This window comes from Mesoplodon densirostris, chromosome 3 (assembly GCF_025265405.1).
Source record: "Mesoplodon densirostris isolate mMesDen1 chromosome 3, mMesDen1 primary haplotype, whole genome shotgun sequence".
In the NCBI taxonomy this organism is placed as follows: Eukaryota; Metazoa; Chordata; class Mammalia; order Artiodactyla; family Ziphiidae; genus Mesoplodon; species Mesoplodon densirostris.
The window spans coordinates 121890378-121911185 of record NC_082663.1 but is presented as its reverse complement, the minus strand read 5'-3'; the positions used below and the strand labels follow the sequence as shown (position 1 = coordinate 121911185).

Genomic DNA, 20808 nt, shown 5'->3' with positions numbered 1-20808 from the left:
TGAATCTAAGCATATGTTAAAATTCAGAACTACTCATCAAAAGTTTTTTAAAGTGAAGTTTAAAAAAACAGTGGGGTAAAAGGAGAAATAGCACTCATTGCTATCACTGCTCTTTGTAACCTCTGACCACTGCCTCCTCTCTTGCACCTCCCTGTATTTCCCATGGATTTCTCTACCTCTTAAAATACCCAAAGATCACAGTCTGGAAAACATGCTTTGTAAAATTATAATGAAGGGTCCACATTGCTATTCCTAGAAGGAGTTATTTTCCCTGCACCTCATGCATCCACATATAATCACACTGTTTGTCTTCATAGCCTTGATACCTTTCCTGGACAAAACCTGATTCACTTGGTAAAAGAAATGTGGCTATGTCCAAGTGCTACCGTCCACAGAGTCCTGCAAAGTATCAGAGCACACATCTACCACGACACAATGAGGGGAACGCTCAGAGTGCTTCCTCTGAGGTCCAAACTTGGCAAATTTGTGTTCTCGCAGTGGAGCTTCCTGTATTGTTTAACAAGGACAGTCCCCCCATCCCAAACCTTCTGATTTCAGGACTATGAGTGCCTGTAAGGATCCAGTCCCACAAGAACCCACATCTAACGCTCCATCTAACAAACACACCAAAAAGCTGTGGGAAACTCTGGATCCAAACCAATGGTCTGCAGGAGAAAAACGGGAAGAGAAAGCTCCCAGCTAGCTCATGTTTCTGTGGCAATTCATGCTACACTGGAAGCCCTGGTCTTCGGAAGCCTCTGGAAGCCCCTGGGGCATTATTTATGGAGGCTACAGACAGCTACAGGCTCTGGGTGGGAGCTGGGCAGATGGGAGAAAGCAGACAGAGAGGGCCTGGCCTGCTTGATCTCATCATGTTCTCCCTCACCTCTCCCCGATGGGCGGGGGTGTCACCCAGTGAAAGAATACTTTACAAGCAAGCCATTCATCAGGTTCCTAATTTAAAAGTTGGAAAGCGTAACTCTGGAGCTGGTTTTGCCATCTTCCGACACCTCATTAACCTCGTCACTGTTCTTCTGTCGAGGGCAAGAACCTCGGGAATTACTACAGAGGTTCCGTCCTGAACACTCAAGCAGAAAAAGAAACCGCAACACTTTGCCTGAAAAAGAACCCCCCCATATGACCACAAGAGTTGTGCCAGATCACAAATAAAACAGGAAGGACGTGACAAGGAGAAGAAGATCTACCCAGACTTCACTAAATTTAGGAATATTCATCTTTATCCAGAGAGAAATAGAGGAGGAATAATAAATAATAACCAATTTATCATAGGCCTTCCTAGTAAAGGGGAAGATGTTACCCCACTTCTCTCTGAAGGAGACAGCTGAGAAGAAATAGCCAGGGATTTGAACCATACTGTGTACCAAAAAGCTGCACGTTTTGTGAATTTTGAACTGAGCCCAAGTATTTCTTTTTTTTTTTCCTCTCAATGGCAAAACTAAACTTAGGGTTTTTGTTTGTTTGTCTGTTTATTTATTTTGTCTACGCGCAGGCTTTCTCTAGTTGTGGCGATCAGGAGCTACTCTTTGTTGCGGTGTGTGTGCTTCTCACTGCGGTGGCTTCTCTTGTTGCAGAGCACGGGCTGTAGGCACACAGGCTTCAGTAGCTGTGGCACGTGGGCTCAGTAGCTGTGGCACACAGGCTCAGTCGTTGTGGCACACGGGCTTAGTTGCTCCATGGCATGTGGGATCTTCCCGGACCAGGGCTCGAACCCGTATCCCCTACGTTGGCAGGCAGATTCTTAACCACTGCGCCACCAGGGAAGCCCTAAACTTAGGTTTTAAATACATAAATAAAGCCTAGGAATGTAGTTCAAACTGAAACTATGTCCATTTATTTTCTGAAACAGATAAAATCACTCAACCAAACAAATATTTCTCTGTCCGGTATCATGGACACGGGAGGAAGCTACTAGGCTCTACTGGAGCAAAAGCATCCAACTCCATCTCATTACTGGAGAGAATTTGGTGAGACTTAGGGAGAAACCCAAGGGAAGAATCTAAAACTCTACGTCTTATCTGAATCTTGGGAATTCTCGCTTGCCCACAAGATCCAGAAGCCCTTCCTTTCTTGGTCCCCTATAAGAGGAAAGTTCAGAGCCCATTCCCCCCACCACCACCAGAAAAAAAAAAGAAGAAGAAGAAATCAAGAGGCCAGAAGATGAATTCTAACACTTACCTATCTTCTTTAGCCTAGAGCAAGTCACCAGGGCTGTGACAGCACCTCTTGGATCCCCTCCAAAAGGTCTAATGGGTCCCTTCATCAATCTGAACAGGATGGAAGGGATGGGAAACGTGGCAGACACAGCAAGGCCAGATATTTTCTCTCTCCTACTTAGGAATTAATGGTGCATGTGACAGATTGCTAGACAAGCTGGAACACTAATATATTCTGGAAATGTTGACATCCTAGGCACAAAATATCGAAAACTGGTGATTTGTAGAACAGAGGACACATGAATGAGCCACTGGCTCTCTCGGAGCTCTGAGAGCAAAGGACAGTGACACATGCCTGGCCCACAGCCCTAACCATCTTTCACCATCTCTTTTGGTTGCCTTTTTTTCCTCTTTTTTTTTTTTTTGCATAAGGGTCTGTTCTTGGCCTCTTCCACTCTCCTTGGGTGACTACAGCTGTTCCTACATCTTCAAAGAGAGCCTCTTCCCCGACGCCCCCCACCCTGTGTCTGCCCTTCTTTGGGAAGCTGTGGGTCTGTATGTTCAACGACCCACCGGACACGGCCAGCTGGGTGATCAGCAAAATCCTTGAAAGTCTTTAGCTCTGCCCTGCTCAGTCCCGAATCTATTCCTCCTCATTAACCCACGACAATTCAGAGTTCCAAAGCAAAAATTACTCCAAAGTGATTCCCATGATGCTTTTTTAGTCTCAAAATCAACAGAGTTCCAGCAAAGAGAAGGCAGCCAGGAGGTGACCAAGTTACAGAGACACACCTGTCCGCCCTGGGCAGGCTAGGTGGATGGGTGGATGGGTGTGGGGAGGTATGGGGGGGATGCATGGGGAGCAGTTCCCAGGAGACAGAAGTGGTTCCTTGAAAGTTGGAGACGCTGGTCAAACAATCCACTGCCAACTCCAAGAGCTTTCCATATTTAGGCTCAGTATAATCATTTAGAGGACCTACCTTGTTGTTCATAAGTAAGGAAAATTACAAGATTTCTGTGGGGTTTGCTTACATCTTGGGATATCAGGACTTTCACAGCTTCCTTTAGCAAAGTCACCATGTGCTTAAGTAACATAAAATCGTTGAAAGAATGAGAGAAAAATCTTCTAGAAGGAATGAATGTTGAGCAGTCTCTGATTCCTGCCCCCTCCTTGAGGTTCTTCTACTGTGCCTGACCACTGCCTCTAGTTGAAGCAGAGACAAAATAAACTTTCTTTGTTTCCATTTATAATGTCTCAGATCAGCTGATGACTTTACCAACAGTATTATAAAACAAACAAGAAAACATAAATAAGGAACCCTTATGTCCTCACAGACAGTTTTAGAATTTGAAATCTAGACATATTTAATCACCAAACTCTTTAACTTTCTTTTTATAAATGCAGAAACTACAGCCCAAAGAGAGTAAGTGAAGGGCCCAAGGCCACAAAACTACAGTGTGGTAGAGGCAGAACCTGCATTTGGGGACTTGCCTCTCCATCTTATGTCCTTTCCATTCTCTTACGATACTACTCTTTAAAACAGGTCTTGATTCCCTCCTCCCCCTTGAGGTTTGCTCCTCCTTGCCTTTACTAGGTGGCTTCCCCGAACCATCTTGGTTCCTTGACTCATGACAACTGGTTCACCCAAGTATCTTTCTATAGTCAAGGTCAAACTCCAACCACTCCAACAAAACAACCCTTTTTTCTTATAAACCTTCCACTCAGTCCTGGTTCCCCATCCAAGCAACAAGTCTGGTTTACAATGTAGTTACCTGGGAATGGGGATTGACATCCTTGAGTCTCTGTGAGTGGCCGTGGTTCAGGTAACTTGTTCCAGCCCATTTAGGAGTCTACAGTGAGTCTCCCAAACAGCACAGGGAAACAGACTCTCAAATGTTATGTATTACATCTTCAATATATTAATGCCTTAATCATAACTATAATAACTGCACTTGTATATATACGTGTATACACACACACACTCACACAATAAGAATTATAACAAATGTATTGAGGATGATTATTATTTTTTTTTTTTGCGGTACACGGGCCTCTCACTGTTGTGGCCTCTCCTGTTGCGGAGCACAGGCTCCGGACACGCAGGCTCAGCGGCCATGGCTCACGGGCCCAGCTGCTCCACAGCATGTGGGATCTTCCTGGACCGAGGCACGAACCTGTGTCCCCTGCATCGGCAGGCGGACTCTCAACCACTGCGCCACCAGGGAAGCCCGAGGACGATTATTCTTGCTGTGACATTTAGCCCAAAATATCAACAAAAAGGCACTTGAAGAACATGAGATTTTATATAGCATGATGCAGTAAACTCAGTCCTGAGCTGGGAGTCATCATAATGTGTTCCGTATCCTGATTTTGCTAGCCATAACTCTAAGAGCCTGATCTGCATGCCAACTCAGGATATCTGAGGAATCAGCCTAGGTCAGCAGCAATCATATTTGCTTCAGGTCCCCAAAACCTTATAAGATAATAGTTTTCAAACATTTGGCTATCTCTGACAGATAGAGATGAGAGACAGTCTCCACATTTGTAAAAGATAAATGGTTGAGGATGGACATTATATGATGTGTTAGATTCCTTGGTTTGCCTTTTAGAGAGTGTTTTGGGGGAACGCTAACTTTTTTCTTGAACTTATGTTTCTGGGTACTTACAAGGGAACAATAAAGTGCCTCCTTTTCCCATTCCATGCTCAAGCAAGGCCTGAGCACCCTACCCATCTCACCATCCCTTCTTCCCCTCTTCCCTCTCCCTCACTTCTACTCTTAGAAGAAAACTGCATTTTTTTTTTTTTTTTTGCAGTACACGGGCCTCTCACTGTTGTGGCCTCTCCCATTGCAGAGCACAGGCTCCAGATGCGCAGGCTCAGCGGCCATGGCTCACGGGCCCAGCCACTCCGCGGCATGCGGGATCCTCCCGGACCGGGGCACGAACCCGTGTCCCCTGCATCGGCAGGCGGACTCTCAACCACTGCGCCACCAGGGAAGCCCGAAAACTGCATTTTTGATTTAGGAGATTACACTAGATCATCCCAGAGGGAAGGAGTGTGGCCTCTGCTTCGCACCAAAGCAGCAGAAGCAGCCGTACTCAAGAGGGTGGCTGAAATTCTTTGGAAGTTCAGGGTTTGGGAGCTGCTGTATATAGTACTTGAACATCTGTACTCTGCTGAGGTACCACACCCTGAACAGGAATGGGGATTGCTGCTAAGCAACAAAACCTGAGGGCAGTGCCGGGGGCTTCTGTGTCTTCCCCGGGCCTGTAAAAGGAGCTCTTTGAAGGATATCTCTGGGCCTCTTGGAGAAGTAATGCCCAACAGACGGCCAGGAAAAGCCACCTGGAAATAGCAGTAGATGTCTCCAATACTTCTCAAATCAATTTATGAGGCCAGCATTACTCTGATACCAAAACCAGACAAAGAGATTATAAGAAGAGAGAACTACAGACCAATATCCCTCATGAATATAAATACAAAAATGCTTAACAAAATATTAGATTTAATCTAGTGATACAGAAAAGGATAATTGGGGTGTATCTATACAACAGAAAACTACTCAACAATAAAGAGGAAGAAACTACTGATATGCACGACAACACGGATGAATCTCAAAAATACTACACAAAGCAAAAGAAGCCAAAGTGTGTATGTATATATCGTGTGTGTGTGTGTGTGTGTGTGTGTGTGTGTGTATAAAACTCTAGAGAAGATGAATCAATTGTATGGTGACAAAAAACAGATCAGTGGCTGCCTCGGGTGTGGTAGGGTAGGGAGGATGAGGGGTGAGGGGTGAGGATTTACTGGAATGGGCACAAGGAAATCTTTTGGGTTGAAGGAAATGCTGTATATCATGACTCTGGTAACTGTTATGGATGTATAACTCTCTCTCAAACCTTTATCAAGATGTACGCTTAAGGGCTTCCCTGGTGGCGCAGTGGTTGAGAGTCCACCTGCCGATGCAGGGGACATGGGTTCGTGCCCCAGTCCGGGAAGATCCCACATGCCGCGGAGCGGCTAGGCCCGTGAGCCATGGCCGCTGAGCCTGCGCGTCTGGAGCCTGTGCTCCGCAACGGGAGAGGCCCGCGTACCGCCAAAAACAAAACAAAACAAAGATGTACGCTTAAGATGGGTGCTTTTTATTTTATGTAAAATACAGTTCAATAAATTTCACTTTTAAAAAAATTGAGGGCTTCCCTGGTGGCGCAGTGGTTGAGAGTCTGCCTGCTAATGCAGGGGACACGGGTTCATGCCCCGGTCCGGGAAGATCCCACATGCTGCGGAGCGGCTGAGCCCGTGAGCCATGGCCGCTGAGCCTGGGCATCCGGAGCCTGTACTCTGCAATGGGAGAGGCCACAACAGTGAGAGGCCCGCATACCACACAAAAAAAAAAAATTTGAGAAAGCAAGCTTGTCTAATAGAGGGTCTAATTTTTGAAAGACCACAACATTTGGTAAGGGTTGGCCAAAAGAACTATAATCACTTACAGCAGGGGTCCCCAACCCCCGGGCTGCAGACCGGTATCAGTCCGCTGCCTGTTAGGAACCAGGCCGCACAGCAGGAGGTGAGCAGCAGGCAAGAAAGCAAAGCTTCATCTACCGCTCCCCATCACTCCCCATCACTCCCCATCGCTCGCGTTACCACCTGAACCATCTCCCACCCCTTGTCCGTGGAAAAAATTGTCTTCCACGAAACCAGTCCCTGGTGCCAAAAAGGTTGGGGACCGCTGACTTTCAGCACCAAGGATTCCCTGAAGTGATACCACGGTAGTCTCGGGAAAGGTGGTGACCGTGGAAACAACATAAAATAGGCAACCCCAACCCTAAAAACCCTTGAATACTCAATAACTAACTAGAAGAGACATTGCATCTAAAAAGCCATGGGCTTGATGTCCCTTGACAGTCCCTGAGAGCTCAGGCTGCAAGACTCGCAAGGGGTTAAGACCCTTCCTTCAAGTCCTAAAAGCCTTTTTTTGTTGTTGTTTTGGCAAGGCTTTCTCATGAGAGGTGTTTAGGAGCTAAGCGCAGCGCCAGATGACAGCCATCAAGAAATGGGAACCTCAGTCCTGAAACCACAAGCAACCGAATTCTGCCAACAACCTGTATGAGCTTGGAAGTGGATTCTTCCCCCCAAACCTCCTAAGAGGAACTCAGCCCTGTCCACACCTTGATTTCGGTCTGTGAGGCCAAGAACAAAGGACCAAGCTCATTCAGATTTCTGACCTACAAAACTGTGAGATAATAAATTTGTACTATTTGAAACCTCTAAGTTTGTGGTAATTTGTTATGGCACCAATTGAAAAGTTAACACATGTTAGAACAATAATAACCATATATAGGAATTCTATAGATTTTATTTTTAAGTCTTTATTGAATTTGTTACAATACTGCTTCTGTTTTATCTTTTGGTTTTTGGCTGAGAGGCACATGGGATCTTAGTTCCCCAGCCAGGGATCCAATTCACACCCCCGGCATTGGAAGGCGAAGTCTTAACCAGTGGACCGCCACGAAAGTCCCACTATAGATTTTATTATACTAAAAAACCAAAGAGAAGAGAGAATCCATCTCACAATTCTAATGTCTTTCTTTTTGTTCACATTTCATGATAAAAGTAACTTAAAATATGTCTATCTACTGGTCTATATCCCTAACATTAAACTTTCAATTTCCCCTTTGGTTTACCTGAATAATTCCAAGAAGTGAAATTTCATATAAAAGAGATGACATCTTTACAGTAGACCTTCTGTTTGTATCAAAAGACTTGAGGTTTTCATTACAGTACAGAGGTGAACTTTGCTAAGAGACTTTCTTTGATTTCTGAAGAAAAGGATATTTAACATTTTACTCTACATACTAACATTTTACTCTACATACAGAATTAGCTGTGATTTCAAAACTATTCTTAAAACCCAGACACACAACTTTCAGTACATCAACCTTATAAGTACACAAGAAAGTCTCGAGGTTAAGCAAGACTTTCATTTTTAAAGATGGGAGTTTCCAGGTATAATCAAAATGGTTTATTAGAAATCTGTAAGATACTCTCCCTTGATTCTTCACTAAGCAGTGGCAACTTACTAAATACGCTTTTTTTCCCCTTAAAAAGTTTTGAATAAAATATTTTGCTTAGAAACCTGACATCAGAGTAGCGTAACACCCAGGCAGAGGTGAGACTGACACGTGGCTCCTTGGAAATCACTGGAGTTTATACCAATCCAAAAGCTACCTTTAAAACTATTTGATTTTATAATGCATTAGTTTAAAGGGTCTTTAAAATTTTTTTTAATTTTATATCCAACTTTCTGAAATAATGGAAATGGTGCCAGGATGGCCCACTGATCACTGTGTCAGGGGCTTGCCTGGGTCAGGGATGTATTTTTAGTCTTCTCTAGGAGAAATCTTTTCAAAAGGTTAGTGGCTGGGAAGTTCCTATTCTTCCCTAATTCCAGATGATAATACCACTGTACAAAAGTGAAGTGCCTTTTCATATTTCCTACATTTCCATCCACTTCTTCACACCTAGGATTATTTCCAAAGCACCAAGACATTTAATTTTTTTAAGGATTCTTACACTAGATTATTTATAAGCTAATTATCTATAGAAGTTCCAGGTCTTTAGTTTTGCTTTCTCCCTCTTTCTAGCTGCCATGTCTAATTGCAATTGTCAACCATGGTTTGTTAAAAAGACAACACTGCCGTTAGCACACCTTTAAGGAAGCCAGTCTTAGCTACTGGAGGATGAAAAGCCTCCTGGAGGACAAAGGAGATGCCCAAGCCAGCAGCCCTCATCAACTGCAAGACATGTGAGTGAGGCCATCTTGGATCTTTCAGCCTAGATGCAAACAGCCACGCAGCCACATGAGTGAACCTGCCTGAAACCAGCAGAAGAACTACCCAACCAGTTCACAGAATGGTGAGAAAGAATAAATCATTATTATATTAAGCCACTGTGTTTTGGAGTGGCTTGTCCCAGCAAAGGCTAACTGAAATATTAGTAAAATATTGAAAGCTTTCTGCTTGAGAGACAGAGTAAGACCAAAACACCTGACTTTGACATTTTATCAGAGGCCCTTCTCAGAATAATAATAATAATAATAATAATAAAAGAAGAAGAAGAAGTAGAGGTAACAGCTATAAATAAAAAGGCTTAGGATTGGAAAGGAAAAAATAAAAATGTCACTATTTGGAGATGACATGATTATATATATGTGAATAATATAGAAGAATCTACTAGGTTTAAATAAGCAAATTTAACAAGGTCACTGGTTTAAGGTTGATATTAAAAACTTTTTTTCTATATGCAAGCAACAAACAAATAGGAAAATTAAAATGATGCCATTTACAATAGGATCAAAAAGCATGAAACACCTGGAAATAAATTAAAGATTTGTAAGACCTCTGCACTGAAAACTACAAAGCACTACTGAGAAAAATAACACCTAAAAAAGGAAGAGATACAATATGTTCATAGACAGGAAAGTTCAATATTCAATTATTTCAAGTTTCCCCACACTTAACTACGGATGCTATGCAAGTACAAACAAAATCTCAGCATAGTTGTTTCTTCTTTTTCCTGGAAATTGACCAGCTGATTCTAAAGTTCATATGGAAAAACAAAGAGCTAGAATAAAATAGACAAACTTGAATTGAGAACAAAATTGAGGGACTTAAAACTACCAAATATCAAGCTACATTAATTAAGGCATTCATTGGCTATACTAATTCATGCAAAAATGGACAAACTGACTAATGAAACAGACCCACACCTGAGTGTGTACTATTATGAGAAAAGATAGTCTTTTCAATAAAATGGTTTGAGTTGATTGGATATTCATATAGAAAAAAAAGAACCTTGACCCCTTACTTCAAACCACACATCAGTAAATTTCAGACAGACTGAAGATCTAAATGTGAAAAACAAGACAATATAGCTTTTAGTAGAAAACTAAGTGGAAAATCTTCATGATTTGGGGAGAGGCCAAGATTTCTTATATAGGACACAAGCATTCTACCACAGAGAGGAAAAACTGAGCAACTGGATTATACTGATCTACAAATTAACACTTCTGTTATTAATACAAAATTAATTGCTTTGTTCATCCAAAGACACTATTAGTAATGTGAAAGGGCAATTTTGTTCATTGTGGTTTTTTAAAAATTTTGTCATGGTAAAATATACATGAAATTTGTCTTTTTAACCATTTTTTGAAGGGGCATTAAGTACATTCACATTGTTGGGCACAAACTAAAACTCTGTACCCATTAAACAACGGTGACATAAGAGGCTCCTGACTCCCCCTCCCATGGATGCACTGAGTATACAGGAACAGGTGAATCAATTTTCTCTCAGAGAAATCCAAAAACTAGTTGAGTAACTCCTACACACTGGTGACTGAGAAAAAAACCACATCAAGATGGGAAGGAAAGGCTGAGAAACTCTCCCCATAAACTCAGCCCCTGGCATAGCACTTTACAATTCGGAGGGAACCCTTAACTCCAAGCTTTGCCCAGGGGAACAAAGAATCTGGATCACAAATCTAGTGCCTCAACTCTTAAGGCTGCCACCTGAGGTACAGGTCCCCAAATCACCTAGCTCTGAGAGCCAATGGGGCTTGCATTCATAAGTCCCACAAAACTATAGCAAATAAATAAGCAGTTGTTAAATGGGTACATGAGGACTCTCCATGGCTATTACCAGTCCCCCAACTCCCAACTCTGCTCAGAGAGATCAGACAAAAATGTCCATCCCGGGCCTCCCTGGTGGCGCAAGTGGTTGAGAGTCCGCCTGCCGATGCAGGGGATACGGGTTCGTGCCCCGGTCTGGGAGGATCCCATATGCCGCGGAGCGGCTGGGCCCGTGAGCCATGGCCGCTGAGCCTGCGCGTCCGGAGCCTGCGCGTCCGGAGCCTGTGCTCCGCAACGGGGGAGGCCACAACAGTGAGAGGCCCGCATACCGCAAAAAAAAAAAAATTGTCCATCCCTCAGTTTCTCCCTGGAAGTGATCTGACTGCAAACTTCTCCAGCTGCTTTCTGAGGTTCTGGCTTCTAACCAGCCTGCATGTGGGAGCTGACAGGGATCCTCTTGGAAGCCCAAAAGAGCTGGTGGGCACATCCTCTACTGTCTCCCCATGGCTCACTCCAATACTAAAACCAAGTCACCAGCTTTTCCCTGGAAGGAACTTGTCCATACTTCTAGCACCCCAACTATTATGGCTACTACCCAAGGGACAGGCTCCCAAATTACCTAGCTCTGGGAACTGATGGGGCTCAGCATTCATGAGCCCCCCAGGACCACATGAAACAAAGAGGTGGTTCTGGTCTGTGGGAGTGCTTGTGTGCCCAAATATTCTCTCTGGCTCAGCACAGAGGGAGTAAACAAAAATACCCAGATCCCAGTTTCTTCCTGGTAGGTGCTAGACTATACATATAATGTCCTGATTTTCCCAGATGCTGCCTGAATGTCAGGCTTCCAATGAGCCTGCATAGGGGGCTGAAAGGGGAAGCAATGAGTAGTCCTCTGGGAACCTGAACTGGCACGTGGCATTTCCCATGTCTTTCATACACTGACAGATCTCGGCACATCCTCATCTACTGGGAACCACTAAGAACAAAGATGGTGGCTTGACTATGGAGAACAGTTTGGAGGTTCCTTAAAAAAAACTAAAAACAGAGCTACCATATGATCCAGCAATCCCACTCCTGGGCATACATCCAAAAAAGATGAAAACTCTAATTCAAAAAGATACATGCACCCCCATGCTCATAGAGGCACTATTTACAATAGCCAAGACACGGAAGCAACCTAAGTCTCCATCAACAGAGGAACGGATATAGACGATGTGGTATATATATATATATATATATATATATATATATATATAATGGAATATTACTCAGCTATAAAAAGAATGAAATAATGCCATTTGCAGCAACATGGATGGACCCAGAGACTATCATCCTAAGTGAAGTCAGTCAGACAGAGAAAGATTACTTATATGTGGAATCTAAAAAAAAGATACAAATGAACTTGTTTATAAAACAGAAACAGACTCACATAGAAAACAAACTTACGGTTACCAAAGGGGAAAGGAGGAGTAAGGGATAAATTAGGAATCTGGGATTAACAAATACACATTATTATATATAAAATAGATAAACAACGAGACTTACTATACAGCATAGCATTTGTATCTTGTAATAACCTATGATTGAAAAGAATCTGAAAAAAATATATATATGTAGTCGTATGGCTTGGACAATCACAAAGGTCTGAGAGGCAACTAGGAGCTCAAGGTGGGCTACTTGACTAGGCTCATCTCCTACACAAGTCCACTCTGTCAGGGCTGAGAGAGATGGTTGTTTTATCTAATGTGTAGAAACCAACACAGAGAGTCAAGGAAAATAAAGAAATAAGGGAATATGTTCCAAACAAAAGAATAAGATAAATCTCTAGAAACAATCTTAATGAAATGGAGATAAGTGATTTATCTGGTAGTTCCACCTACTCATCATAAAATGGTCACTAAGGTCAAGAGAGCAATGCATAAAGTGAGAATTTCAACAAAAAAAAAATTAAAAATATAAAAAAGTGCCAAAGAGAAATCAGAGATAAAGAATACAATATCTAAACTGAAAAATTCAATAGAGGGGTTCAACAACTGACTAGCTAAAGCAAAAGAAAAGATTAGTAAACTTGAAGATTTGGTGATTTCCACTACCCTATCAAAAGAACAAAAAGAAAAAAGAATAAAAAGAGTGAAGGTAGCTCAAAAGACTTATGACGTACTATTAAGTGAATGCATATAAATAATACAGATGTCTGAGAAAGAGAAGAGAGAGAGCAGCAGAAAGATTATCCAAAGAAATAACGACTGAAAACTTCCTTAACCTGGAGAAAGAAACAGACATCCAGATTCAGGCAGCCCAAAACATACTTAAAAAGAATCCAAAGAGATTCACAATAGGACACGTTATAATCAAATTGTCAAATGTTAAAGACAGAGAATCTTAAAAGCAGCTTGAAAAAGGTTACTTGTTATGTACAAGGGAACCCTTGTTCAGCATATTTTGCAGAGAAACATTTCAGGCCAGAAGGGAGTGGACGATGTATTCAAACTGATGAAAGAAAAAAACCTGCCAATCAAGAATACTCTACCCGGGACTTCCCTGGTGGCACAGTGGTTAAGAATCCGCCTGCCAATGCAGGGGACATGGGATCGATCCCTGGCCTGGGAAGATCCCACATGCTGCAGAGAAACTAAACCCGTGCACCACAACTACTGAGCCTGCACGCCACAACTACTGAGCCCGTGTGCCACAACTACTGAAGCCCGCACACCTAGAGCCCATGCTCCACAACAAGAGAAGCCACTGCAATGAGAAGCCCATGCACCACAACAAAGAGTAGACCCCGTTCACTGCAACTAAAGAAAGCCCGCACAGAGCAACAAAGACCCAGCACAGCCAGAAAAAAAAAAAAAAAGAATACTCTACCCAGCAAAGCTGTCCTTCAGAATTGAAGGAGAGAGAGTTCCCTGGACAAACAAAAACTGAAGGAGTTCATCACCACTAGACTGGCTGGACAAGAAATGTTACAGAGAGGTCTTCAAGCTGAAAGAAAAGGACAGTAATTAGTAACATGAAAACATATGAAAGTATAAAACAAACTGGTAAAGGTAAATATATAAATTCAGAATACTCTAAATTGTAATGGTGCTAGATAAATAACTTATAACTCTAGTATAAAGGTTAAAAGACTAAAGTACTTAAAATAACTGTAACTAAATTAATTTTTTAATGGATGCACAATATAAAAAGATATAAATTGTGACATCAGAAACATAAAATGTGGTAGGGAGTATAAAAATGTAGAGCTTTTGTATGTGATGGAAGTTAAGCTGTTATCAGCTTAAAATAGACTGTTACAGGATGTTTTAATGTAAGCCTCATGGTGACTACAAAATTTTAAAAACTATAGTAAATACACAGAAGATAAAAAGAAAGGAATAAAAGCATACCAACATAGAATATTATGAGATCACAAAGGAAAAAAGCCAAAGAGGAGGAAAGAAACAAAGGAAATACAAAACAGCCAGAAAATAATGAACAAAATGGTAATAGTAAATCTACACCTACCAATAATTACTCTAAATGTAAATTGATTAAATTCTCCAATAAAAAGACATAGAGCACCTGACTGGATAAAACAACAACCCCAACTGTATGCTACCTATGAGAGACTCACTTTATCTTTAAGGACACACATAGACTGAAAGTGAAGGGATGGAAAGAGATATTTAATGCAAATGGAAACCAAAAGAATGTAGGGGTAACCATACCTACACTGGGAAAAATAGACTTTAAGCCAAAAAAATGTAACAGAAGGTCATTATATTGATAAAGGGGTCAATTCATCAAGGGGATATAATAATTGTGAATATTTATGTATCCAATACCAGAGCACCTAAATATATTAAGCAAATATCAACATATCTGAAGGGAAAAATAGACAGCAATACAATAATAACAGGGGACTTCAATACCCTGCTTTCAACAATGAATAAATCACGACAGACAGAGTATCAATAAGGAAATATTGGACTTAACTTACATGTTAGACCAGAGGGAACTTACATGTTAGACCAGAGGGACCTAGTAGAGACATATATAGAACATTCCATCCAACAGCAGCAGAATACACATCCTTCTCAAGTCATATATAGAACATTCCATCCAACATCAGCAGAATACACATCCTTCTCAAGTATGCACGGAACGTTCTCCAGGACAGATCATTTGTTAGGCCACAAGTCTGGACAAATTTAAGAAGACTGAAATCATATCAAGCATATTTTCTGACCACAATATTATATAACTACAAATCAATTACAAGAGGAAAACTGGAAAATTCACAGAAACATGACTAAACAACATGTTTCTGAACAACCAATGGGTCAAAGAAGAAATGAAGAGTGAAATTAAAAAACAACTTGAGACAAATGAAAGTGGTAACATGACATACCAAAACTTAAGAGCTGCAGCAAAAGCAGTTCTAAGAGGGAAGTTTACAGCAAAAACACCTACACTAAGAAACCAAAAAGATCCCAAATTAACAATCTAACTTTACCCCTCATGGCAGTAGAAAAAGAATGAATGAAGCCCAAAGTTAGTAAAGGAAGGAAATAACAAAGATCATAACAGAAATAAATGAAATAGAGACTAGAAAGACAATAGAAAAGATCAATGAAACTAAGAGCTGTTTTTTTGAAAAGATAAACAAAATTGAAAAAACTTTACCTAGACTAAGAAAAAAAAAAAGAGAAAAGATTCAAATAAATAAAATCAGAAATAAAAGGAGACATCATAACTGATAACACAGAAATACTAATGATCATAAAAAACTACTATGAACAATTATATACCAACAAATTAGATAACCTAGAAGAAATGGGTAAGTTCCTAGAAATATACAACCTACCAAGACTGAATCAAGAAGAAACAGAAAATATGAACAGAACAATTATCAGTAAGGAGACTGAATCAGTAATTTTAAAAAAAAACTCCCAACAAAGAAAAGTCCAGGACCAGATGGCTTTCACTGGTGAATTCTACAAAACATTTAAAGATTAATTAATACCAATCTTTCTCAAACTCTTGCCAAAAAATGAAGTGGAGGGAATACTTTCAAATTCATTTTACAAGGCCAGTATTATCTAAATACCAAAGCCATATCAGGACATGACAAGAAAAGAAAATTACAGGCCAACAACCCTGATGGACATTAATGCAAAAATTCTCAACAAAATATTAGCAAACTGAATTCAACAGTACCTTAAAATGATCATACACCAAGATAGAGTGGGATTTATTCCCAGGACGCAAGTATGGTTCAACATATGCAAATCAATAAATGTGATACACCACAATAATAAAATGAAGGATAAAAATCATAGGCAGACAAGAAAATCAGATTCACAGATGATTCCAATTTCAGAGCTAGCTGATAAGTACTTTAAAATAACTGTGCTTGGGGACTTCCCTGGAGGTTAAGACTCTGTAACCACTGTAGGGGGCATGGGTTTGATCCCTGGTCGGGGAACTAAGATTCCACATGCCACACCACGTGGCCAATAAATAAATAAATAACTATGCTTAAAATGCAAATTAAAACCACAATGAAATATCACCTTGCACTGGTCAGAATGGCTATCAACAAAGAGAACACACATAACAAATACTGGCGAGGATGTGGGGAAAAGGGAACCCTTGTACCCTGTTGGTAGGAATGTAAATTGGTGCAGCCACTGTGGAAAACAGTATGGAGGATTCTCAAAAACTAAAAATAGAACTACCATATGACCCAGCAATTCCACTCCTGGATATATATCCAAAAAAAAAAAAACACTAATTTGAAAAGATACATGCATCCCAATGTTCATAGCAGCATTATTTACAATTGCCAAGCCATGGAAGCAACCTAAGTGTCCATCAACAGGTGACAGATAAAAGAAGATGTGGAGTATACATACAATGGAATACTACTCAGCCATAAAAGAGAATGAAATTTTGCCATTTGCAATAACATAGATGGACTTGGAGTAGGTGAAGTACAGGCTGAGAGAGCTTAGGGAACATACCCAAGATCACTCAGGCTATGAGTGGTAGAGCTGGGGCTTGAACTCAAACCTGTCTGAGACAAAGTCAGACTCTTACCCACTTTACTACGTAGCTTCTCTTGAGTAGTTAACTAAAGACAAGCAGGTTCATCTGAAAAGTGGGGATAATAACAAGCAGGAGAATTTGGAGCTTGAGGATGTGCATTATTAGCTCTTTCAAAATTCCAGCTTTGGGGCTTCCCTGGTGGCACAGTGGTTGAGAGTCCGCCTGCCGATGCAGGGGACACGGGTTCGTGCCCCGGTCCGGGAGGGTCCCACATGCTGCAGAGCGGCTGGGCCCGTGAGCCATGGCTGCTGAGCCTGCGCGTCCGGAGCCTGTGCTCCGCAACGGGAGAAGCCACAACAGTGAGAGGCCCGCGTACCACAAAAAAAAAAAAAAAAAAAAAAAAAAATCCAGCTTTGGAGTCTTCAGTATCTACCAAGAGAACTCCATATTTTCCAAAGTGGAGAAAGATGGCATTGGTCATTTGATGGGAGTTCTCTTCACTCCTTCAAACTCAGTTGACAATGACTTATCATTTGAAGAGATATAAGGGCATTCATAATTAGGTTTGCTCATAGATTACGTTTTAAAATAACAGTAATTGTTGTTATTGCTTTGTTGTTGTTGAACTGCTCATAGATTACGTTATAAAATAACAGTAACTGTTGTTATTGCTTTGTTGTTGTTGTAACTGCATTCAGAGTTTGGATCAGCAAGCCAATGGCTCCAAAGACTTAATGTGCCTCCTTCAATGTTTAGTTTCTTACCAGGCAGTGCCTTAGGTAGTGAGGAGAGCAGTGCAGAGTCCTGTAAATTTGGAGCTGTGAATTATCACCACATGAAAACACTGCCAGGCCTTTCAGTGTGAGTTTGTTCTACTCTGCTACAACCTGAGAAGAAACAGCCCAGGCACCATGACTGAAAAAAGAGACTGCCCATCAAAACAGTGCAAAGCAGACAAGTTTTCATTTATTTTCTTTGGAGCACTCCTGTTGGCAGCTGCACCCATTTGGTTAATGGAATATCCTTGACTCATTAAGCAGGCTCATTGAGGGAAAGGAGCCATGGGGACAGGGGCAGGATGGAGAGCTACCCTCACTTTCCTTTGGCACGTTCCCCAAAAGTGGAGCCTTTTTGGCGACTCCCAAAGATAGCATGTTGACAGGATGGGCGTTAGGATCATGATGAAAAACTGGAGAAAACAGCATGAAAATAAGACACAGTCTCAAAGGGAAGGAAGTTAAAGGGTGGGGCCTCTTGTACACGCTTGCCTGGCACCTTGGGGTGGAGCACGTGTGCAGGGAGGGGTAACAATGGTCAGCATCAGGCTCACCTCCAGGATGACCACTTTTCCACAAGGACCTGGCCTCACCTCTGCATACCTCGCCTGCCCCAGGGACTATTTATCCCAAGAGCAAACTGGCTCATCCTCCAGGACCCCGGAGTCCTCAGTCCCACTCCTAGTGCTATTTGTGAAGGGCAGCAGCTTGCAGACAGGAAAGCAGCTCAGCACACAGATTCCCAGAGCCCATGAAAAGGCCTGCGGCCAGGAGTCGTGCCTATCAACCATGTGCTGTATGACTTCATGCCCAGCCTCTCAATCTGTGTCCCTCACCTCTGAAATGAGAACCTGACAATTTTTCATAGCATTCCAAAAAACAACTCTAAGTGCCACTTAAAACCTGTGATAGATGTGGGAGTTTTAACAAAGCTGTATTAGCAGGAACTTTTGGTTCCAGGTAGACCAAATCTCATTACCGTGAATATAACTACAACAAAAAATAATTCCAAACTCCCCCTAAGACCCATTTATTTCTAGCAATATTTAATACCATGTAACTCCAAGACAACCCAAGAGTCTGATAATCCCTTGGAGTTTTTTCAGGTTGAATGTATTAATACGCTGAAGAGAAAAACTCTTTAGTCAAATATTAACTTTTTCTACAAATTATTCCCAATGACTGACAATTGTATAGAGCTTTGAGATGTTTCATATCAAGACCTACGTCTCTCTCAAATACCATTATGACCATTTGTCATTTACATGTTATCTCTCTGTTCCTCTGACTCTGATCTCCCCAAGCCTGCCTTCCCTGTGCCCTCTATCTTGATACCTGCTCCGTCTCGAAGTGGCATCTCTTGGCTCAAAGACTCTTTAAAAGATCTCTGGGTAGTGGATGTTCACTAGACATCTTGTGGTGACCATTACTCGATGTATACAAATATCGAGTATTTATGTCATATACCTGAAACTAATATGTCAATTAAACCTCAATATTTTAAAAAGTGAATTTACAGTATGTAAATTATACCTCAATAAAGCTGTTAAAATTTTTTTTTAATTTTAGGATCTCTGAAATTCACTTTGGGAAGGACTGCCTGACCCCAGGGATATCCCTTCACTCTGGGTTCTGGGTCTGGTTAGCTGAAAAGCTTTGCTGGGACCTATCAAGCCCACAGGCTATGACACACCCCTATGGAGGACCGCTGAGCCACACGCAAGCACACAGACACACACATCTGCATAAGGAACAGTTTTAAATAATTCAATTCCACCAAGTCCAACCTCCCTCCCAAGATATCAAACACACAGGGGCAATGAGATTAATTTCCCAAGTTGAAGTAGAAAGAATAAAGTTAACTAAAAAATGATAAGCAGTTAGGTTTTCCAAAAGTAATCAGCTTCCAGGAATATGAATACAAACAACTCCATTCAAGAGAAAACAACCTTTCTTTTTTTTTCCAAAATAGGAGTTTTGCCCCACAGTATTATAAACAAAAAACTAGCCATCCATGAGGACGGAGGAAAAACCCTATAGACTTTGCCATTCTCCTGTTTTGTTTATTCTAGCCGAGAAAAAGGGGCATGAAGTCACATGAACTCCTGTACTCTAGGGCCTAAAACTTTTTTTCAATTGCATTTTATGTTAAACAAACAAACTTTCTGAAGCACGCCATTTGCTGGAGAAGAACGTAAATCTGGACTTAATCAGCCTCAGATGACCCTCAGGATTGTCTGACATGACCATGAATGGAAAATTACTAAGCCCCAGAAGGTATTAGTGTGCACCGCTGTGGATCTGCTCAACTGGAGACTTTCTCTTTCCTTTACAGATGAATTTTGTCCCTTGGACACCTAAAGCTTGAAGGGGTAGCTGTAGGGCTATCCAATGGGGCCAAGGGAGAGGGATGAGGATGAGGGGAGAGAGAGAGAGCTTCTGGTATCACCCAGTTCTCAAAAGAAATGGGAAGCAACACATGGGAGTTCCCTGGTGGTCCAGTGGTTAGGACTCTGTACTCTCACTGCTGAGGGCCCAGGTTCAATCCCTGGTCAGGGAACTAAGATCCCACAGGCTGTGTGGCATAGCCAAAAAAAAAAAAAAAAAGAAATGAGAAGCAAGACTTACCAGTTACCAAGCTGACCACAAATATATCAAAGCTTTCCCCTGGGACACTCTACTCTGCCATCCATCAATATACAGAACCCTGTTGCAAGTGGAGTCTTCTAAAAGGGTCTCCTCCAAAAGCAGATGTACATACACCCTCAGAACAGAAGGATGCAGTTCACCTCTTTTTTTTTTTTTTTTTTTTTTGCAGTACACGGGCCTCTCACTGCTGTGGCCTCTCCCGCCGCGGAGCACAGGCTCCGGACTCGCAGGCTCAGCGGCCATAGCTCACGGGCCCAGCCGCTCCGTGGCATGTGGGATCTTCCCGGACCAGGGCACGAACCCACGTCCCCTGCATTGGCAGGCGGACTCTCAACCACTGTGCCACCAGGGAAGCCCCAGTTCACCTCCTTTGATCAGTGCCCTCTACTCTTGTCTGTGGGCTCAGAAGACTCTGGAACAGAAAAGGTATAGGCTGGGGGAAGTAGCATGGGTTTTCCTACTTTTGCTCAAATGTCCAGGACTCACTCCTCGAGACTGTTAAGGTCATGAAAAGCAAGGAAAGACTGAGCAACTGGAAGACCAG

General features: G+C 41.9%; 1 non-coding gene across 1 annotated transcript; it reads left to right on the top strand.

Moving 5' to 3' along the window:
- Positions 1-20102: 20102 nt before the first annotated feature.
- On the top strand, positions 20103-20175 carry TRNAE-CUC (transfer RNA glutamic acid (anticodon CUC)). Its single transcript has one exon. It is a non-coding gene; the product is annotated as a tRNA-Glu (tRNA).
- The last annotated feature ends 633 nt before the right edge of the window (positions 20176-20808 follow it).